The sequence below is a fragment of the Loxodonta africana genome, chromosome 22 (genome assembly GCF_030014295.1).
Source record: "Loxodonta africana isolate mLoxAfr1 chromosome 22, mLoxAfr1.hap2, whole genome shotgun sequence".
Lineage (NCBI taxonomy): Eukaryota > Metazoa > Chordata > Mammalia > Proboscidea > Elephantidae > Loxodonta > Loxodonta africana.
The window spans coordinates 71,966,155-71,987,321 of NC_087363.1; positions in this window are offsets into that span (position 1 = coordinate 71,966,155).

The following is a 21,167-nucleotide window of genomic DNA, read 5'->3' on the forward strand; positions in this document are numbered from 1 at the left end:
CCACATTTTCTACAAAGAGAGTATTTCACATATTCTAAAACAAAGAACACGAGTCAGTGAAGTTAGTTGTTTCAACAGTGTAAAATTCTGTTGATCCCCCACAATGAAAAATTGACTGTCACCAGTTTTGCTTTCAATGGCTTATACTTCAGTTTTGATGCTTGTTTCACAATGAATGCTATAATCATAAATGTTTATTAGAAAGGAATATTATACTCTCAAGAGACCTGCCAAAATCAGGAGTTTCAATTACATGGGAGGGGACGTAAGAGACAGGTGTCAACGAAGATATTGAAATGGTAGGGGCCTCGCAGCATAAACAACCTTGCTCACGGGCACCCTGGTGACCCTGCATGAGCTTTATTTCTGGCTGACACGTTCTCACGCACTGGAGCTGGTATCTGTTTCATTTTGTGCCCTGCCAGTTCCTTTCCGCTGGTGCTAACTTTGCCTTGTGTCCTGTCTGCTTGGTATCCATGGGTCTTTGCTTTGGACAACTGGTGCCCCTGTTTTGTTGATGTCCTAAGCAGATGCTTACCTTTCTTATTGGGTAATCCGTCCCTGTACCTAAATGCCTAAACATAGGAGATAGGTTGAACAAACTGTGGTACATCCACATGATGGAGCTCTATGTAGCTGTATAAAAGACTGAGGAAAATGTGTATGTCCTGATATGGTCTGATTTCCAGGATATACTGTTAAGTGGAAAAAGCAAAGTGCCGAAGAAAGACCGAGCAATTACTGCAGATGGCCAATGTAGGTCGTGTGCAGCCACCATCCGTCAGTGGGGGCTTGCGTGTTGCTATGATGCTGAACAGTTTTCAATGTAGCTTCCAGACTAAGACAGACTTGAAAGAAAAGCCTGGCAATCTACTTCCCAAAAATCAGCCAACAAAACCCCATGAATCACAACAGCCCAATCTGATCTGCAACTGATAATGGGGATGGTGCAGGACTGGGCAGCTTTTCTTTCCATTGTGCATGGGGTTGCCAGGAGTCGGGGCCAACCTGATGGCAGCTAACTACAAGAACAACAAAGAGACATGACAACTAAATGCTTCTAGACTGGAGGGAATCATTCTGGACTGGAGGAGAAACACATTCAAAGAGCTTTATTGGGACAATCAATCAGTGGAATGAAAATGTCAATAGATAAAAGCATTGTATCAATGTTAAACGAAAAAACCAAACCTGTTGCTGCCCAGTCGATTCCGAATCATAGTGACCCTACAGGACAGAGTAGAACTGCCCCAGAGGGTTTCCAAGGAGCAGCTGGTGGATTCAAACTGCCCACCGTTTCGGTCAGTAGCCGAGCTCTTAACCATGCACCAGCAGGGCTCTGTATCAGTGTTAAACCCCTTCAGTTGATAAGTATACTGCAATTACATGAGAATACCCTTATTCTTATTTATTTATTTATTTATTTTGAACTTTAGATGAAGGTTTACAGAACAAACTAGTTTCTCATCAAGCAGCTAGTACATACATTGTTGTATGACATTGGTTAACAACACCAGGACACCTCATCACTCTCCCTTCTCAACCCTGGGCTCCCTATTAGTAGCTTCCCTGTTCCCTCCTACCTTCCAGTTCCTGTCCCGGGCCTGGTGCACCCCTTTAGTCTTGTTTTGTTCCATGGGCCTGTTCAATGTTTGGCTGAAGGGTGAACCTCAGGAGTGGCCTCATTACTGAGCTGAAAGGGTGTCCAGGGACCACACTCTCAGGGTTTCTTGAGTCTCTGTCAGGCCAGCAAGTCTGGCCTTTCTTTTTAAGTTAGAATTTTGTTCCACATTTTTCTCCAGCTCTGTCCGGGACCCTCTATCATGATCCCTGTCAGAACAGTCAGTGGTGGTAGCCAGGCACCATCTCATTGTTCTGGACTCAGTCTGGTGAAGGCCGTGGTAGATGTGGTCCATTAGTCCTTTGGACTAATCTTTCCCTTGTATCTTTAGTTTTCTTCATTATTCCTTGCTCTCAAAGGGGTGAGACCAGTGGAGTATCCTAGATGGCTGCTCACAGGCTTTTAAGACCCCAGACGCTACTTACCAAAGTAGAATGTAGAACATTTTCTTTATAAACTACGTTTTTTTATGCCAGTTGAGCTAGACGTTCCCTGAGACCACGGTACCCACAGCCCTCAGCCCAGCAACTCGGTCCCTCAGGCAGTTTGGATGTGTCTATGGAGCTACCATGGCCTTGCCTCATACCGGTTGTGCTGGCTTGCCCGGTATTGTGTACTGTCTTACCCTTCACCAAAGTTACTGCTTATCTATTGTCTATTAAGTGTTTTCCGTCCTCACCCCTCTCCTCCCTCGTAACCATCAAATATTGTTTCTTTTTGTATGTAAACCTTTTCATGAGTTTTTAAAGTAGTGGTTTCATACAGTATTTGTCCTTTTGTGATTGACTTATTTCACTCAATATTATGCCCTCCAGATTCACCCATATTATGACATGCTTCACACATTCACCATTGCTTTTTATCATTGTGTAACAGTCCATTGTGTGTATGTACCACAGTTTATCCGTTTGTCTGTTGATGAGCATCTAGGTTGTTGCCATCTTTTTGCTATTGTCAACAATGCTGCAATGAACATGGGCATATATATGTCTATTCATGTGACGAATCTTATTTCTCTAAGAAAGAATGTTCTTGGTATTTGGATCAGTATTGCATTGTATTTGTAAATACCTTTGGGTAGAACTGCCATTTTCACAATGTTAAGTCTACCTATCCATAAGCATGGTATGTTTTCCATTTATGTAGGTCTCTTCTCTAGGATATATTCCTGGGAGTGAGATTGCCGGATCATATGGTATTTCTATTTCTAGCTTTCTAAGGAAGCGCTGTATCTTTTTCCAAAATGTTGTACCATTTTGCATTCCCACTAGCAGTGCGTAAGAGTTCCTACCTCCCCCCACAGCTTCTCCAACATTTGTTATTTTCTGTTTTATTGATTCGTGCCAGTAACGCTGGGGTAAGGTGGTATCTCATTGTGGTTTTGATTTGCGTTTTTCTGATAGCTAGAGATCGTGAGCATTTCCTCGTGTGTCTGTTGGCCACCTGAGTGTCTTCTTTGGTGAAGTGTCTGTTCATTTCCTTTGCCCATTTTTTAAATTGGATTGTCTTTTTGTTGTAGAGGTGTTGGATTTTCTTGTAGACTTTAGAAAGATCTTTGTCTGATTCGTCATAACCAAATTTTTTTCTCCAGTCTCTAAGTTCTCTTTTTATTCTTTTGGTGAAGTCTTTTGATGAGCATAAGTGTTTAATTTTTAGAAGATCCCAGTTATCTAGCTTATCCTCTGGAGCTTGTGTGTTGTTGGTTGTGGTTTGTACCCTCTTAATGCCATGTATTAGGGCCTCTAGCATTGATCCTATTTTTTCTTCTATGAACTTCACAGTTTTGGGCTTTATATTTAGGTCTGTGATCCATTTGGAGTGCGTTTTTGTACATGGTGTGAGGTAGGGGTCCTGTTTCGTTTTTTTGCACGTGGACGTCTGGTTTCGCCAGCACCGTTTGTTAAAATGACCATCTTTTCCCCATTTGATGGACTCTGGGCCCTTGTCAAAGATCAGGGACCGTAGGTGGATGGGTTTACATCTGGGTTCTCAATTCTGTTCCCTTGGTCAATGTGTCTGTCATTGTACCAGTACCAGGCTGTTTTGACTGCCGTAGCTGTATAGTAGGTTCTGAGATCAGGTAGTGCCAGCCCTCCTGCTTTAGTGTTCTTCTTCAATAGTGCTTTACTTATCCAGGGTCTCTTCCCTTTCCATATAAAGTTAATAAGTTTTTCCATCTCTTGAAAGAATGTTGTTGGTATTTGGATCGGTATTGCACTGTATTTGTAAATAGCTTTGGGTAGAACTGCCATTTTCACAATGTTATGTCTACCTATCCATAAGCATGGTATGTTTTTCATTTATGTAGATCTCTTTTGGTTTCTTGAAGTCGTGTTTTGTAGTTTTCTTTGTATAGGTCTTTTATATCCCTGGTTAGATTTATTCCCAAGTATTTTATTTTTCAGGGGCTATTATTATCATAAATGGCATTGTTTTCCTGACTCCCTTTTCATCGTTCTCTTTATTGGTGTATAGGAATCCAACCAATTTTTGTATGTTTATCTAGTACCCTGCTACACTGCTGAATCTTTTTATTAGTTTCCAGTAGTTTTCTCATGGAGTCTTTTAGATTTTCTAAGTATAGTTTCATATCATCTGCAAATAGGGACAATTTAACTTCTTCATTACCAGTTAGGATGCCCTTTATTTGTTTCTTGCCTTATTGCCCTAGCTAAGACTTCCAACACAATGTTAAAGAGGAGTGGTGATAAAGGGCACCCCTGTCTTGTTCCTGTTCTCAAGGGGAATGTTTTCATCCTCTCTCCATTGAGATCTATCTTGGCCATTAATTTTGCATAAAACCAAAACCCCAGACCCAGTGCCATTGAGTTGATTCCAACTCATAGCGACCCTATAGGACAGAGTTGAACTGCCCCATACAGTTTCCAAGGAGTGCCTGGCAGATTCGAACTGCTGACCCTTTGGTTAGCCGCTGTAGCACTTAACCACTACGCCCTTTATTATGTTGAGAAATTTCCCTTCTAGTCCTCTTTTATTGAGAGTTTTTATCAGGAATGGTGTTGGACTTTGTCAAGTGCCTTTTCTGCACTGACTGAGATGATCATGTGATTCTCTTCTTTCCTTTTATGTGGTGGATCACGTTGATTGGTTTTCTAATGTTGAACCATCCTTGCATACCTGGTATGAATCCTACTTGGTCATGGTACATTATTTTTTTGATATGATGCTGAATTCTATTGGCCAGAATTTTGTTGAGAATTTTTGCGTCTATATTAATGAGAGATATTGGTCTGTGATTTTCTTTTTTTGTGGTGTCTTTGCCTGGTTTTGGTATCAGGGTTATGCTGGCTTCATAGAATGAATTTGGAAGTATCTCTTCCTTTTCTATGTTCTGAAATAGTTCAAGTAGTACCGCTATAAGCTCTTCTCTGAACGTTTGGCAGAATTCTCCAGTGAAGCCATCTGGGCCAGGGCTTCTTTGGGCTGGGAGTTTTTATTACCTTTTCAATCTCTTCTCTTGTTATGTCTCTGTTCAGATTTTCATTTTGTGTTAGTTTGGGTAGGTAGTGTGTCTCTAGAAATTTGTCCGTTTCCTCTAGATTTTCAATTTTGTTGGAGTACAGTTTTTCATAATATTCTGTTAAGACCCTATTTATTTCAGTTGGGTCTGTTGTAGTGTCCCTCATGTCATTTCTTATTTGAGTTATTTGCATTCTCTCCTATTTTTCTTTTGTCAATTTGGCCAGTGGTTTGTGGATTTTGTTGATCCTTTCAAAGAACCAACTTTTGGTTTTGTTGATTCTTTCTACTGTTTTTCTATTCTCTATTTCTGCTCTGATCATTACTATTTCCGTTCTTCTAGTGGCTGGGGACTTCTTTTGCTGTTCTCTTTTATTAATTCAAGTTGTGTAACTAATGTTTTGATTTTGTCTCTTCTTTTTTGATGTGTGTATTTAGTGTTATAAATTGACCTCTGAGGACTACCTTTGCTGAGTTCCAAAGGTTTTAGTATGATGTGTTTTCATTCTTGTTTAATTCTAGAAATTTTTTGAATCCATCTTTGATTTCTTCTATTACCCAGTGATTTTTAAGCAGGGTGTTATTCACTTTCCATGTAACCGATTTTTTTTTTTTTTTCCCTTACTCTTCCTGTTGTTAATTTCTACTTTGATGGCATTGTGGTCAGAGAAGATACTTTGTATTGTCTCAGTGTTTTGGATTTTGTTGAGGGTTGCTCTGCGGCCTAAGATGTGGTCTGTTCTGGAGAACATTCCATGTGTGGTGGAAAAGAATGTGTACTTTGCAGCTGTTGGGTGGAGTGTTCTATAAATGTCTACGAGATCAAGTTGCCTGATTGTCCTCTTTAACTCTTCTGTATCTTTGTTCAGTTTCTTTCTAGATGTTTTGTCCTTTACTGAGCGTGGTGTGTTAAAGTCTCCTACTTTTATTGTGGAACTGTCAATTTGTTTTCAGTGTTGTTACAGTTTGTTTTATGTATTTTGGAGTCCTGTCATTGGGTGCATAGATGTTTATTATGGTTAAGTCTTCACGATGGATCATAACTTTAATCATTATTAGTGCCGTTGTCTTTTATGGTGGATTTTGTTTTAAAGTCTATTTTATCTGAAAGTAGTATTGCCACTCCTGCTCTTTTTTGGTAGTTATTTGCTTGATATATTTTTTTCTATCCTTTGATTTTTAATAAATTTACGTCTTTGTTTCTAAGGTGTGTCTCTTGTAGACAGCATATTGATGGAGCCTGTTTTTTTCTAATCCATTCTGTCACTCTGCATCTCTTTATGGGTGCATTTAGGCCATTTACATTCACTGTAATTATTGATAGGTGTGAGTTTATTGCTTTCATTTTGTAGCGCTTTTTTTTGTGTGTGGTGCTAACATTTTTTTTTTTTTCTTACTCTGCTGAGTTCCTTTTGTTTGTGGATTTCCTTTTCTGTTTTTATTGAGACTTCATGTTTTTCTTTATTTTGATGAGTAAGTTTGTTAACTTTCTTCGTGGTTACCCTGAAATTTACCCTTATCTTCCTCAGTTTGAACCAATCTATTATTAGGTAGTATCACCTTGCCTTCCTCTCCATTAGACAGTTCTATACCTATACCATTTATTCCCTTCTTTATTGTTCTGATGTTGTTGTCATTTACAGATTAACCTCTCTGGTTCCCTGTTGCAATTGTTTTGGTTTTGTATCATCCCTGAGAGTTCATTTCCTAGGTTGGTATCTAGCTGGTACAATCTTGCATTCTTGATTCAGGCTGTGGTCTGTTGTTGTTTGTTCTCAGACCGAAGGACTCCCTTTAATAATTCTTGTAATTTTGGTTTGGTTTTTACATATTCCCTTAATTTCTGTTTATCTGGAATTGTCCTAATTTCACCATCATATTTAAATGAATGTTTTGTAGGTTATATTATTCTTGGTTGGCAATTTTTTCCTCTCCAGGTTTTATATATGTCATCCCATTGCCTTCTTGCCTGCGTGGTTTCTGCCAAATAAGCAGAGTTTAGTCTTATTGTTTCTCCTCTGATTGTGACTTTTTGTTTTTCTGGAGCTGGGATTTTTTCTTTGTCTTTGGTTTTAGCGAGTGTGAATTATGATATGCCTTGGTGTTTTTCTTTTGGGGTCTATCCTATATGGAGTTTGTTGAGCTTCTTGGATGGTCAGCCTTTCGTCATTCATGATATTAGGGAAGTTTTCTGTCAGCAATTCTTCAATGATCTCTCTGTGTTTTCTGTTTTCTCTGCCTGTTCTGGAACTCTGATAACTCACAAATTTTTACTTTTGATTGTATCCCACACAATTCTCAGGGTTTCTTCATTTTTCTTTGTTCTTTCTTCTGACTTTTCCTCAGAGTTGTATCCAAATGTTTGTCTTCAGTTTTGCTGATTCTGTCTTCCATCATTTCAAACCAGCTCCTCAGCCGTTCTATGACACTGTCCATATCTGAAGTCTTGTTTATCTTTTGGATTTCTAATTGTTGTTTTTGTATGATTTCTAGTTGTGATTTTATTTTAGTATTTTGTTCCTGTATTACTTTCCTGAATTGTTCCATTCTTTTATCTGTATTTTCCATGAATTTGTCTGTCTTTTCCATAAATTTGACTATTTTTTCTCATTTCTGTCTGCTTTTTAATTCAACTCTTGGATTGCTCTGAATATTAGAGATTTGAATTCCCTGTTAGGTAGTTCTAGTGCCTTTTCTTCTACTGGAAAGTCATCTGGTGTTTTATTTTGGACACCTACTGGGAACATCCTGTCCTTTATATATATATATATATATATATATGTTTTGTATTGTCTGCTGTCTTTGGGACATTCAGTAGTTATTTTCTTTGTTTCTTGATTGTAGATTTGTTTCATCCTGCTTTTTTGTTTTATTTGGTTATGTCTGAGCAGATGGGCTGTGCGTTCTTTGTTGTTTGCTTATCTGTAGTCACGATACTTTTCACCTCCTTGTCCAATGGGCAGGGCCAGTCATTCAGCTATGGTGCAGCAGGGTAGGTAAAGCTGGAGGGGAGGGGCTGGGATGGGTTGTTTGTGGCATGTACTAGGGCTGACAGGGTGGGCCAGGAATCGGTACTGAGCAGGTTCAAGTAGGCCACACTTGTGCTGCTCAGGGGTGTGATGTTCAGTGCACACTGCAGGTAGGCAGGAAAGAGGGGGGAGGTTGTGATGTGTGGAGCTAATAGGGGTATGGGAAAGAGGAGAGAGAAACAGGAGCCAAAAATAAAAAATCAAAGAAAGAAAGAAAAAAAGAGTGCTAAGGGAGTTTGCTGTTGGAGTGGAGAGATGAGAATCTGCAAAAATGGAGAAAAGCAAAAAGGGGAGAAAGAAAGAAAGAAGGTAACTAGATAAAAATTTTGAAAAGAAAAAAGAAAAGCCCCCAAGAGTCCCAGAGTCCCACCTGTGGGGCCGCTGAGAGCAGGAAAGTGGCTTCCAGGCTGCACAGTATAGCCTGGCTAGAGGGGGTATAGATGTCACACAGCAACCAGGTATTCAGGAGACAGGAAAAGAAGATAAGTGTAGAGAGACTAGAAATGAGAAATGAAGAGAAAGGGAAAAAGAGAGAGAAAAGAAAAAGAAAGAAAAAAAGAAATGCCCCCAGGGATCCCAGCTACAGGGCTGCATAGATTGGGGGAGTGGCTCCTAATCCGTGCAGTGCAGCCTGGCTAGAAGGAGCATCCAACCTGGGAAAAGAAAAAGAAAACAAACAAAACTGAACAAAGCAAAAAAAAAAAAAAGCCCCAGGGATCCCACCAGCGTGGTGTCACAGGCCAGGGGAGTAGTTCCCCAGTAGAGCATGGCTTCACAGCCTTGCAGGAAGAAGCAAAGACGGCACACGGAGCCAGGTGTTCCACAGAAAGAAGGCGGAGGTGGTAGGAGACACAGGAGAAACCAGAAGAGACTGAAAGAACCAACACCGGCTCAGAAGCCCGCCCAGTGCAGGCAGGGTGAATCCAAGCAGCCTGAGGCCAAAGAAGTTGCCTCAGGGCCAAGAGACTGCCACTGGCGGGACACAGAGGAGGCTGAAGGGGGGAGAAAAAGGGGGGTGGTTAGGAAAGTGTATATCACCAGTTACCGGGTGCCCTGTCTCCTGCTGGGAACTTGATGAAGCTGCTTTCTTCCCTGTCCCAGGATCTCTGACGTGGATGGGGCGAATCCAAGCTGCATAGACGCTGCACTTCCTGGCTGGCCAAGCCTACAAAGCCAGCCAGCAAGCTCGGAGATAGAACAGCAGGGAGAGAACAGGGGGTGGGACAGCGTGTATGGCTGGTTACCGGTGCTCTGTCTCCCGCTGGGAGTTCCGCAAAGCTGCCTTCCCGTGCTCCCTGTCGCCGACCCCCGACAGGAGTCCAAGACGGCGGATCCCTGCTGCCTTAGCGGTGGGGCCCTCCCACGGATCTCTCCTTGCACTCTGTCCTCTGTCAGTTTCTTAGTCCATTCGGTGCTTGGCTGAGTTCTTTATCTCTTCATTTGACACTTCATGTTCCAGGAATGACATTTGTCTCTGTTTTACTTAGTTTTTCCAGTCTTTGCTCTGGAGGGACGTCATGGTGCTTCTGTCTATGGCACCATGTTGGCCGCAAGTCCGAGAATACCTTTATTCTTAAGAAATACACATTGAAGTATTAATGGGTAAAGAGGCATGATATATTCAACCTATACTTAGATGGGCTAGACAAAAATTATATGTATATGAGGGAGGAAGGGAGAGAAGGAGAGAGAGACAGAAAGAGATTTATCACATTTTTAAGAGCCCTCTTTTAAGAACGGGTTGCAGGCACTGCTTAATATTGCCGTTATCTCAGGTCCCACTCCTAGAGGTTATAATTAGGTGACTTGAAATAGGGGTTCAGGAATTTCGTATTTAAGAACAAACCCCATATAATTTATTGTTTAAATTGTGGCATTTTTGAGAGTGAAAGGAGGCACAATATTAATAGTTATGATGCAAAACACTATGTGTACTAATTGTTTAATGAGAAGCTGGTTTGTTCTGTAAACCTTCATCTAAAGTACCATTAAAAAAATAAAAAGATTCTAAACCCTTTGAAGAATTCTAATAACTCCCTGATACACTGTAATACAATGTCTATGTGTATGCTTTTATTGTGTAATAATTTATTGTCAAAGTTTACTGCCTGAGCAGGGCAGTTCTTGTCCAGGTGCTCAGGCTGCAGATTATTTGTGCAGACGCTGCAGGGACAGGCTTTGGTGACAGAAGGGCAATCGGGCTTCTTGCCTTGGTCCAGCACTGCCCCATGCAAAGCCACCCCTCTTTCCTAGGGCCACAGCCATGGCTGTCATGGCTGCTGCTTCTGCTCCTGCTGCCATCGTCACTGCTGCCAACCTGGGCCCGAGTCCTGGCCTGGTATCCCCCTGCGGCACCCAAGGTGCCCCAGACAGCCCCAGATGTGCCTGTGTGTGCCAGGCAGCCTGGCCAACTGCTCAGCATGCATGTTATCTGCCACACTAACAGACTGCACTCACTGCCACCCAGTGTATTTCTTCTGCTCACATGCATGCTCCATTGTCCCACTGGAGTACACTTAAAAAGCAAGTTCAAAAATAAAATTATTAGGAATTTCAAGACAGCAACAGCATAGCATTAAACCAACCCTGAAGCCCCTCTGGGAGCAGAGCTCTGCACAAGTGGCATACCCATGAAGATGGCTCTGGAGGAGTTAAAAAAAAAAAAAAAGATTCTGGGACAAAAGGTGTTAACTGGGACTACTGAAACCAACACTGTCCTAAGCATATGTGACCTGAGACAGGTAAGTTTTGATGGGGAGAAAGTGTGATGGTTTTTAAAAGGGCTAAGAATTCTATGATATTTCTCCCGTCAAGAGGTGAGGTACACATCCCTTCCACTTGAATCTGGGTGGGCTTGTGACTGCTTCGAATAATGGAATGCAGCAAATGATACTGTGTGACTTCTGAGACTAGGTCAGAACTTGGTTCTCTCAGCTGGCTGCTCTGTAGGAAATTACAAGGCTGAGAGGCCATGCATAAGTGCTCTGATGGGCAGCCCACTGAGCCCAGCCGTCCAGCCATTCCCATCTGCACGCCAGACGTACGAGCTGAGCAACCATGAAGTTCCCATCAGCCCATCCACTGGCTGGATATCACTGAGTGGCCTCAGCTGGTGCCATGAGGAGTGGACGAATCATCTGCAGAGCCCTGCCTAGACCCTTGAGCCACAGTGTCTGGAGGATGCAATAAAATACTTGTGTTGGGGTAGCTTGTTACACAGCAGTAGTAACTGGACTACGACTAGAAGGAGAAATTTCACTGCTATGAGAAAATAGGCCTGAGTGGAATACTTACCATGAAGAGTGGAGGCTGTGGGTCAACGGAGGATGGAGGCTTCCAAAGATGAATGTCTCCAAGATTGGCCACCCTGCCGCAGATCATAGGTGAGCCTCACTTTGTGGAGCAGGACCCTGAAACAATGTTCAGAAATCAAATACTTCTTTAAATGCATGGCAAGACAAGGTACGTACGTAAAGCCCTTAGCATATTGTTGTTACTAATTGCCTTCGAGTAAGCTCAGAATTAGGTGGAAACAAACAGGTGGCGGTTAAATGTCTCTACTGTTGTTGTTTTTAGGTGCCGTCAGGTCGGTTCCGACTCACAGCGACTCCATGTAAAACAGAAAGAAACACTGCCTGGTCCTGCGCCATCCTCACAATTGTTGTTATGCTTGAGCCCATTGTTGCAGCCACTGTGTCAATCCATCTCATTGAGGGTCTTCCTCTTTTTCACTGACCTTCTACTATACCAAGCATGATGTCCTTCACCAGGGACTGGTCCCTTCTGATAACATATCCAAAGTATGTGAGATGTAGTCTTGCCATGTTTGCTTCTAAGGAGCATTCTGGTTGTACTTCTTCCAAGACAGATTCGTTTGTTCTTTCGGCAGGCCGTGGTATCTTCAATATTCTTCACCAGCACCACAGTTCAAAGGTGTCAGTTCTTCAATCTTCCTTATTCATTGTCTAGCTTTCGCATGGATATTAGGCGACTGAAAACACCATGACTTGTGTCAGGCTCACCTTAGTCTTCAAGGTGGCATTTTTGCTTTTCAACACTTTAGAGAGGTCTTTTGCTGCAGATATGCCCAATGCAATGTGTCTTTTGATTTCTTGACTGCTGCTTCCATGGTTGTTGATTCTGGATCCAAGTAAAATGAATCCTTGACAACTTCAATCTTTTCTCTGTTTATCATGGTGTTGATTATTGGTCCAGTTGTGAGGATTTTTGTTTTCTTTATGTCGAGGTGCAACCCATACTTTGATCTTTGTAAGTAAGTGCTTCAAGTTCCCTTCACTTTCAGCAAGTCAGGTCGTGTCATCTGCATAACGCAGGTTGTTAATGAACCTTCCTCCAATTCTGATGCCGTGTTCTTCATATAGTCCAGCTTCTCGAATTATTTGCTCAGCATACAGATTGAATAAATATGGTGAGACCCTGACACAAACCTTTCCTGACTTTAAACCACACAGTATCCCCTTGTTCTGTTAGAACGACTGCCTCTTATCTATGTACAGGTTCCTCATGAGCACAGTTGTTTTGGAATTCTTATTCTTTGAAATGTCATCCATAGTTTGTTATGATCCACACAGTGGAATGCCTTTGCATAGTCAATAAAAGACAGGTAAACATCTGTCTGGTATTCTCTGCCTACAGCCAGGATCCATCTGATGTCAGCAATGATATTCCTCATTCCATATCCTCTTCTGAATCTGGCTTGAATTTCTGGCAGTTCCCTGTCAACATACTGCTGCAGCTGCTTTTGAATTTTCTTCAGCAAAATTTTATTTGCATATGATATTAATGATATTGTTCAATAATTTTCACATTCTGTTGGGTCATCTTTCCTGGCAATAGGCACAAATATGGACCTCTTCTTGTCGACTGGCCAAGTGGCCGTCTTCCGCATTTTTCGGCACAGACGAGTGAGCACTTCCAGCTTTGTATCTGTTTGTTGAAATATCTCAGTTGGTACTTTGTCAATTCCTGGAGCCTTGTTTTTCACCTGTGCCTTCAGTGCAGCTTGGACTTCTTCCTTCAGTACCATCAGTTCCTGATCATATGCTACCTCCTGAAATCTTTGAATGTTGACCAATTTTTTTGGAATAGTGACTCTGTGTATTCCTTTGTCATGGATTGAATCGCGTCCCCCCGAAAATATGTGTCAACTTGGTTAGGCCATGATTCCCAGTATTGTGTGGTTGTCCTCCATTTTGTGATTGTAGTTTTATGTTAAAGAGAATTAGGGTGGTATTGTAACACCCTTACTAAGGTCACATCCTTGATCCAATGTAAAGGGGGTTTCCCTAGGGTGTGGCCTGCACCACCTTTTATCTTACAAGAGATAAAAGGAAAGGGAAGCAAGAAGAGAGTGGGGGACCTCATACCACCAAGAAAGCAGTGCCTGGAGCAGAGCGTGTCCTTTGGACCCAGGGTCCCTGTGAGGAGAAGCTCCTAGTCTGGAGGAAGACTGATGAGAAGGCCAACAGAGAGAGAAGCCTTCCCCTGGAGCTGACACCCTGAATTTGGACTTTTAGCCAACTTACTGTGAAGAAATAAATTTCTCCTTGTTAAAACCATCCACTCATGGTATTTCTGTTATAGCAGCAGTAGATAATTAAGACATCCTTCCATCTTCTTTTGATGCCTTCTGTGTCATTTAATATTTTCCTCCTAGAATCCTTCAATGTTGTAACTTGAGGCTTGAATTTTTTCTTCAGTTTTTTCAGCTTGAGAAATGACAAGTGTGTTCTTCCTTTTGGTTTTCTATCTCTAGGTCTTTGCCCATGTCATTATAATATTTTGCTTTGTCTTCTCAAGCAGCCTTTGAAATCTTCTGTTCAGCTCTTTTACTTCATTAATTCTTCCTTTTGCTTTAGTTACTCCATGTTTAAGCTTCAGGGTCTCTTCTGACATTCATCCTGGTCTTTTCTTTCTTCCCTGTCTTTTTAATGACCTCTTGTTTTCTTCATATATGATGTCCTTGATGTCATTCCACAACTTGTCTGGTCTCCTGTCATTAGTGTTCAATGTGTCAAATCTATTCTTGAGATGGTCTCTAATTTCAGGTGGCATATAGTCAAGGTCCTACATTGGCTCTGGTGGACTTGTTCTAATTTTCTTCAGTTTCAACTTGAATTCGTGTACGAGCAATTGATGGTCTGTTCTGCAGTCAACTCCAGGCCTTGTGCTGGACTGATGATATCAAGCCTTTTCATCGTCTCTTTCCACAGATGTAGTTGATTTGATTCCTGTGTATTCCATCTGGTGAGGTCCACGTATATAAAATAGTCACCATTTATGTTGTTGAAAAAGGTATTTGCAATGAAGAAGTCATCGGCCTTGCAAAATTCTATCACGCGATCTCCAGCATCATTTCTGTCACCAAGGCCATATTTTCCAACTACCAATCCTTCTCAATCAACTGTAATTATCAATGTATCCTGATTACATGTTCAGTCAATTTCAGAATGCAGAAGTTGGTAAAAATCTTTAATTTCTTCATCTTTGGTCTTAGTGGTTGGTGTGTAAATTCGAATAGTAGTAGTATTAATTGGTCTTCCTTGTAGGTGTATGGATATTATCTCATCACTGACGACATTGTACTTCAGAATAGATTTGAAATGTTCTTTTTGATGATGAATGCAACGCCATTCCTCTTCAACTTGTCATTCCTGGCATAGTAGACCATATGATTCAAAATGGCCAATACCAGTCCATTTCAGCTCACTCATACCTAGGATATCAATGTTTAAGCATTTCATTTCATTTTTGATGATTTCTAATTTTCCTAGATTCATACTTTGTGCATTCCACATTCCGATTATCAGTGGATGTTTGCAGCTGTTGCTTCTCAGTTTGAGTTGTGCTGCATCAGCAAATGAAGGTCCCAAAAGCTTGACTCCATCCATGTCATTAAGGTTGACTCTACTTTGAGGAGGTAGCTCTTCCCAGTCGTATTTTGAGTGTCTTCCACCCTGAGGGCCTCATCTTCCAGTACTATATCAGACAGTGTTCTACTGCTATCCATAAGGTTTTCACTGGCTAATGCTTTTCGGAAGTAGACTGCCAGGTCCTTCTTCCTAGTCTGTCTTAGTCTGGAAGCTCAGCTGAAACCTGTCCTCCATGGGTGACTCTGCTGGTATCTGAATACCGGTGGCACAGCTTCCAGCATCATAGCAACAGGCAAGCCCTTACCGTACTATAAAGTGACAGACTTGTGGGGGTCTCTACTTTAATAACAAATATTATCAATGAAACACTTCATGTCAACCTTATTTATAACAGAATGAAACGTTGTTTGGTCCTGGGCCACCTTCACAATCATTGGTGTGCTTGAGGGCATTGTTGCAGCTACTGTGTCAATCCACCTCATTGAGGTTTTTTCTTGTTTTCACTGACCCTCTACTTGAGCAACCCTAGTGTCCTTTTTTAGCAATCGGTCTTTCCAGATGACATCGAAAGTAAGTGACCTGAAGTCCCACCATCCTAAGGAGAATTCTGGCTGTATTTCCTCCAGGACAGATTTGTTCGTTCTTCTGGGAGTCCACAGTATATTCAATATTCTTCGCCAGCACCAGAATTTCAATGCATTAGTTCTTATTCTATCTTCCTTTTCCATTGTCCAGCTTTAACATACAAATAAGGCGATTGAAAAGACCGTGGCTTGGGCCAGGTGCACATTAGTCCTCGAAGTCATATCTTTGCTTTTTAACACTTTAAAGAGATCTTTTGCAGAAGATTTGTCTCATCCGACACATCATTTGAATTTTTGACTGCTGCTTCCATGAAGGTTGATTGTTGATCCAAGTAGAATGAAATCCTTGGTGACTCGATTTGTTCTGTATTTATCATGATGTTGTTTATCAGTCCAAGTGTGAGGATTTTAATTTTCTTCACCTTCAGGTATGATCCACACTAAAGGCTACCACCTTTGGCCTTCATCGGTAAGTGCTTTAAGTCGTCTTCATTTTTAGCAAGCAAGGTTGTGTCATCTGCATATTGCAGATTGTTTATGCGTCTTCCTCCATTCTTCATATAGTCCAGTTTCTTAGATTACTTGTTCAGCATACAGATTGAATAAATCAGGTGAAAGGATACAACCCTGACTCACAGGCTTTCCAGTTTTGAGTCCCTGCATCATGCCTAACATAAGTACTTAATAAATGGTATTATTTCTGTTTTTATACTTTGAAGGAATCTTCGTAAAGAATTATTTTTTGACGGGAAGAATAAATACTGTAGACAATTACACACACACATTTGCCTGCTTTAACAATCAAGATTATTACATGTTGCTCTGCCCGAAAGTTAGGCAAAATTCAACAAATATGTACTAAGTCCATCTTCTATGTAGCATTGTGCTCCATGCTAGGAATATATGCTGACCAAGACAGATGAGGCCCTACTCTCATACACCTCAAAAAATATTTGGGTAACTAAATTAAAAACCAGAACATAAACTCAAACGCTCTCAAAAAACAAAATAACAGGTCACACAAAATACTTCGCTGTATGTTTGAATTCTAGAGAACTAAATACGCCTTTCTGTGTTAATAAAGAAATTCAAAGAGGCCATTAAGACTGGCAGGACTCTGGAGCTAGGATCCTTACACAAGCAAAAGGAAACTTATCAATGGGCAGTCAGAAGTTGCCAGATCAGCTAAAACCAAGCTCCCTGACGCAAATAAGGTTAAGCACCAGTTCCAGCCAATCGGGTTTTTTACTTTTCTTTGCTTCTGTGTTTACTCTATAAAAGCCTTCTCCACTTGTTTTTTCTTTGGGGCTCCTGGCATTTTTGGTTTTGTTGCTGCCCTGATTCATGAATCATTGTTGCGTTTGAATAAACACACAGAAATTTATTCTTGATTTGACTTTTCTTTGAACAATAGAATCAACTCAACAGCAATGGGTTTTGTTTTGTTTTGTTTTGTTTTATCTGAGCCCTGGTCACACAGCGGTTAAGAGCTCAGCTGCTAACCAAAAAGGTTGGCAGTTCAAATCCACTAGCTGGTCCTTGGAAACCCTCTGGGGCAGTTCTACTCTGTCCTATAGGGTCACTATGAATCGGAAAGGACTTGACAGCAGGGGTTTGATAGGATCAGATGGAAACCAGGGTTGAGTTGCTTAAGGGGTCAGGAATTCGAGGGAACCAAACAGGGGGAGGGCAAATGTCTCTACTATAATAACAAATATCTTCAGCAGAACAGGCTTCAGTTCATGGCAGCTAGTGCTTTACATACTTTCTTCTTTAACACTTCCATTTTACAAATAGGGCAATAAAGGCTGAGGGCCCTTAGGGGACTTGACCCAAGTCCCGCAACTAGTAAGTAGCACAGATGGAAATCTGGCTGACTCCAAAGCCTGTGCGCTTCTCTATTCCAAACTGTCTTTAGACTGTTTTCCCGCCTTTCCTGACCATATGATGACTGTGGAGCTCACAAGGTCCTGATGCCTAGGTAATCCAGAGGTTCCCAGGCTACAGAAAACCCCACTGCAGCTTGCTTGGCTTCCTCCCCCTCAATTTTGCATTAGAATCCCAGTTACCCTGCTTGGCCTGTCTCTGGAAAATAATGGTGCCTGTGTAGTATGACAAAGAACGTTGCTGACACAACTGGTGTGAACTCCCTACTTATAAGCGCCTTAAAAATAACTTTTCGCCTAACCCTCCAGGAACAGTCTTGGTGGCAGCAGCTGCAACCGACTCCTTTCCTTGTGCAATGAAATAAAGGTGCCTTTCTGCCTTCCCATCTAGGTCTCTCGTTTGTTGGCCAATACCAGTCATGCTGAGCAGAACCTGGGGTTTCCACCGTGTAACACAGGCTGCACTGATGTGATCATTTTTGGTGGGACCCAGGCATCAGTATTTTTTATGCTCCCCAGGTGATTCAGGTGTGCAGCCAGGGTTGGAACCCTGCTCCCTCCAGGGGCCCTGAGAGTGCAAACACAGCAGGGTGGAGACACAAGGACAGGGACAAGGGTAGGGAAGGTGCCAGCTCAGTGCCTAGTAGGCTCTCACCTGAATTCATTCAGTCCGAGATGTTGCTTGTGCTGAGTCATCCTACTGATATATCTTAGAGATGGACTCCTGAAACTCAAGAAAGAGGCAATTGAAAGGCAGGGGACATTTGCTGGGCACCTAGCTTGTGCGTGGGTGGCAGGAGGGGAACAGAGACATGCAGGAGCCCCAGACTTTCCTGTGGTTGGCACAGAGGGACTGTGTGATGGAGATGCGGAGATGGGGCAAGGAGCGGGAAAAGCTGTCTGCTGGGTCCCTGTCTGCTTAGAAATCCCGCCCAGCCTTCTCGCGCGGCAGCCTCAGGTGTGTCAGGGTAGTGAACCAGGACATGGGTTAGCAAGGTGGCTTTCATCTACAGATACCCCTGGGAACAAGCGACTAAGATCCGGGCCTTTTCTGAGAGTAGGTTTTTGGGTGGAAAGCAAGGAGTCTGGAGGAGAGGCAGAAAGGGGGTCCTAGGGGAGAGCGGAGAGCAGACTTGCCAGTCCTCCCTGCACCTGGCGGGGAAGCGGCTCCTCCTGTTGGCCCCCGCCCTCCCCTTTGCCTCTCACGTCCCAGCCATTAAAAAATTAAGACGCCATTGAGCCTGTCACCGTCCCGCCCGGCTGCAGAGCGCAATCAGGGCGGCAAACGTGCGCCCACTCCAGCGCGCACACCGTCCGGGCAATCAGTCCGTCAGCACCGCCGGCCGCGCCTCATGCATTTGCATGACCTGGGGGCGCGGGGCCGCCGCCGGGGCTGAAAGGCCCTCGGGGTGCAAATGAGGCGCCGGCGCGCCCCGCCAGCTGCACGCGCGCGGGGCGTGATTGAGCCTAATCGCCCCGCCGCCGCCCAGTAATTGCCGCCACTCCAGAGCCGGCGGCGCCGCGGGCCGCTGATGAGGCCGGGCCGGGCGGGCCACCCGGGGCACTGCACCTGCAGCGCCACCGCTCTGTGGGAGAGCCCGGGTCTGCGCGCCCCCGGCCTGGCGACGCTTCCCCTAGCGTTCTGCGGGATGGCCCCTGAAGGGAGAAACGGGGACAAGGCGGAAAGACAGGACGCCGTGACACAAGGAAGGCTGACTGGACCCTTCCCCTCTGTGCTAGGGCGCTCGGCGCGGCGCGGGGCTGACAAAACTCCTACAGCCCGTTATCTGATCCGACCCGAGTGGCAAGCTGGGCGGCTTGTGGGGAGGGAGAGGTTAGCCTAAACTGACAAGCTGAGGGCCGCCAGGCGGGAAGTGGAGTCAGCCTCCGGGGCCCACGCCCCCAGGCTCCACCCAGGCCCCGTCGGGTAGTAAGGATTCGCTCTCCCTCGGCTCCCAGCCCGGCAAACCGGGACCCAAATCTGGCAGTTGGACGGGAGGATACTGCTGCTTTTGTAGCCTGAGCACTGGGCGATTGTTTCTCCCTCACACCCGAGGACCTCTGGGTCTGGAGGCGCGGGACTTGCCCTCCTTGCTCCTCAGGCTCCTCACAGACCACTGTGCTTCCCTTAGCCCTAAAGCCTGGAAGAGGGAGTCTCAGACTATGCCACCCACTCTCCCTAACTGCGGGCACCGCCTCTTCCCATTCACTTTTTCCCATTATTCTTAGTGTATTTCATTACCCACAGTATCATCTCTAATATCTTGAGCTCCTCTCTTGTTCTCCACCTCCCTCACCTACTGCCTCTCTTGGTTGCACCCAGGACCTGGTCATCAGCAGGCACTGTAACCCTCAGGGTCTCCTTTCAAGCATCTCCTAGTCTGACCAATCCTCCTGCAATGCCAGCTCGCCCCCGCTGGTGCCCCAGTGCTAGTGATTCTTCACTTCTAGGTCTCCATCTGTCAGCCCCCACCTCTTACCACCCCTCACCCGGTCCTGTCTTGCTCCCCTTCTCACCTGGGTTAGAGTTATGGCTACCATTTATAACCACCACCAACTCCCCTGCTTCTTTTTCTCCCAGCATTGATACTTCCGCAGCAAAACTCCAGTTCTCTATTACTCTGTCCTCACATCCAGGCAGTGGGCTGTGGTCGGAAAAACACAACCAGGCTGCCAGGTCCACCCTAAATTCATGACTACAGACCCCGTGTGGGCCTACAGGGTTGTCCAGAAATCCTGGCACCTCTCCCTAGCCAATTCAGTCACCTCCACAGGGAATGCTTCATTTCTCCTTCTCCTCATACTGTCAGCCTCCTCCTTCCTCCCTCCTGTTTCTCAATTATTTGCCCCTCGTTTTATTATTAAAACACTAACTCAGAAGAGAACTTCCGCATCCCCACAATCGAATCCTCCAGCTTACTCCCAGGCGTGCCCGTACACTCTGCCTGGCTCCCGCTACAGCCCTTGGCCTGTCAACGGCCAGCCACACCCCACCTCCCCTCACCTACTGAAAGACTTTGCACCTGCAAGTATCTCTTCCCCCTCATGATTTTTTTTGTCTACACCAGAAGATTCTCATTAGTAAACAAGCATGCAGGAATATCTTCCAACAAAAAAAATCACCCCTTGACCCCTTGACCTTGTAACCACTTTCAGCTACCAGCACATTACTCTCTTCCCCGTTTACTGACAAACTCATGAAAAACTGCCTTTACTTGCTCTTTCCATTTTCTCTTCTTATAACTCTCTCTGGAATGCACACCAGTATGGCTTTTGACCCCAAAGTTTCCCCAAAACTTATCTTGTCGAGTGTACTAATGGTCTTCACATTACCACATTCAAAGAGCAATCCATCAGGCTCATCTCAACCTGCCAGCAAAATTGAAGTAGCTGACCATTCCCTCCTTGGATACATTCTTCGCATGGCTTCTAGGACACCACTTTCTCTTCCTGCCTCTTTGCTGCTTCTTCTTGGTCTCCTTTCCTGGATCCTCCACGTTTTGGGTTGAATTGTGTCCCTCCAAATATGTGTTGAAATCCTAAACCCTGTACCTGTAAATATGGCTCAGTTTGAAATAGGAGTTTTCTTTGGTTGCATTAATGAGGTTGTGGTGCAATGGATTGCTTTTATATGGCCATTCTCACCATTATCTTGTAACTCCCACCCAAGTGAC